This window comes from Choloepus didactylus, chromosome Y (genome assembly GCF_015220235.1).
Source record: "Choloepus didactylus isolate mChoDid1 chromosome Y, mChoDid1.pri, whole genome shotgun sequence".
In the NCBI taxonomy this organism is placed as follows: Eukaryota; Metazoa; Chordata; class Mammalia; order Pilosa; family Megalonychidae; genus Choloepus; species Choloepus didactylus.
Genome location: NC_051335.1, coordinates 12,368,381 through 12,370,771, shown reverse-complemented (window position 1 = coordinate 12,370,771; position 2,391 = coordinate 12,368,381). Strand labels below are relative to the sequence as shown.

Sequence of the window (2,391 nt, the reverse complement as noted above, 5' to 3'; positions counted from 1 at the left end):
TCATTAGCAATGATTTTTTTAAAGACTTAGAAGGCCACTGTTTTAATATATACTAGCTTTAAACTCATCTCCCTTTATTGTTTTCAATTGTCACATAGCCATAAACCAAAGAACCAAATAATTTCAAATGATCACTGATACTATTTAGGCAAAAATTCTCATGTGTCAGTACTTTTAATATTGTGTACATCAAATTATAGTAGAAAGACAACTATAAACAAGTTGCAGTCACTGTTTTCATTAACAGCACAACTGTGTTACAGTAAACCAAGTTTAAATTTAACCATCAAGTATGGTTCTCCCTTTACTTCATTTTGTGATGGATCATTAAGAATATCTTCAAATCCAATAGTCTCATCACTACCCCTCAAAATTTCCATGAAAAATTTGAGCTCTGAAGAAATGGAAGCCGCTGAGCCTGCTGCACCACCTTGAATTCTATCTGTAATTTTAGTGGTGCAGACAGACCCTGGATGTTTCTCAGTGTGGAAAAATTCATTTTATCTTGGTTGAGCTGGAAATTCTTTTCTAATTCAAGATGATGACTGGGCAAAAGTGCCATTTTTTCACACAAGGAAATCCTTTCTGAAGAAGATCTTGACTTTCAAAACAGCCATTTGCTGAAAGTTCAGTAACTGGAATACTGTCCTTTAGCTGAGATCCAAGTCCTCTAGCATTCATCTTCAGCTGCTGTGTGCACCGCCTCTCAGCCCCGTTCAAAAGGATGTGATTCTAAGACAATGTCTGAGCCCCTCTGTCTGAATGCCATGTCTTTGGTCAAGACCGTGAGGCAAGCATTTTCCAAGAGAACCACATGGTTGGGCCTCACACGTTCTTCCTAGCTCAGGATGGTTTGAAACAGAGGTTTCCATGCAACTATTTCGGGGCAGAGCCTGGTGTCCATACCCATTGTCACATGTATTTGTTAATTTCTTCTAACTACATGGCTTGCTATTTAAGCAATAGTCTTCCAATCACCAGCATATGAAGTTTGTGCCTCCATGGCCTCTCCAAAGTGTGCAGTGTTATTAGAAAGGGTTGCCTTGACCCCTGGATGAAGAAAGATGAGAATTTCATTTCATGGAAACTTTGGTGTAAGTGACTCTGGAGAAGCAAGTGCCCCCTGTCCTTTAACATATTTTTCCAATCATTATGTATGGCCACCACTGGAAAACTTACTGCTTTAGGGGCAGCTTCAAATGGCATTTGGGAAACTCATTACTGAGGAACTATAATGAACCCTTCCCCCGTGTGACCACCAGATTGTCAAACAATGTGTTCAACGTGACATCTCCTAACAGCAACATTTTTCCCAGGGAGAGGCTGAGCATAATTTATAGGAAGTGAATCTTCCAGCAAGTAAACTGCTCAGATAATTACTCAAGGTTTGGCCTGAGGTGTTTTCTAAGTTAGTGTAAGTATAGTTAAGGGTGTTTTGAACATGGAATCTCTCTGCAGGATAATAAGGAGAATCTTTACAAATCTGTTGCTGTTTTATGTAACATGTGTTTGCTTTCTTCTGGAAAGACTGTAACAAGGTTTTTACAATGGAGGATCCAATTTCTGAATCAGTTCATGCCCATTTTTAAAAGCATTTGTTTTACCAATATGTGAGTATTATTACAGAAAATGAAATATGTCTCTACAGCCAGCATCACCCTTGCTTGGTTGCAAGATAAATACAAGATAAAAGGGCAAACCGTATATAAATATGCTAGCAAAAATTAATGAATAAACCTGGTTATGAGAGAAACCACTGGTGATGAAATTATTAGCCCGAATCCAGAACAATGATATGAATCAGTTCCTTCCTTTACAGGGCATGTTCTTATGCTGCGAATCACATTTTAACTCTTTCCCTGCTGATCTCTGACAGGCAGACCAGCAAGTGTGGACCACAGTGCTGGACCCTGAGGGATCAGCTTGCATTTCAGAGCTCCGAGATCGGTGCATGTCCCAGGGCCTATGGGCTACAGTCTTGGTGGGATCAATAAGCTGCAAGACTGAGGCCCTTGATTTCTCTGGAGAGTCTCAGTACCCACCCTGCCTCACCTTTGGGGCTGTTTCAGCATTTGGCCGTCACATGTGGCAGAGATCAAGAGAACGGGAACAATCTCGAGGAGACTGTCCACATAGTTATTGGCATTTTCAATTACATCATAAGTTGCCAATGCTATTGTACTCCTGGGTTTCTCAACCTTGGAGCTGTTGACATTTGGGGCTGGATCATTCTTTGTTGTGGGGTCTGTCCTGTGCATTGTAGGAGGTTTAGCAATATCTCTAGCTTCCACCTGCTAGATGCCAGTAGCACCCCCCCCCCCAAATTGTGACAACCAAATTGTCTCCAGACATTGACACATGTCTCCTGGGAGCACAATCACCCCCTTCCCA

At 41.2% G+C, this 2,391-nt stretch overlaps 1 pseudogene; it reads right to left on the bottom strand.

Annotated features, from left to right (window-relative positions):
• Positions 1-257: 257 nt before the first annotated feature.
• On the bottom strand, positions 258-681 carry LOC119524321 (annotated as a pseudogene).
• Between the last annotated feature and the right edge of the window lie 1,710 nt (positions 682-2,391).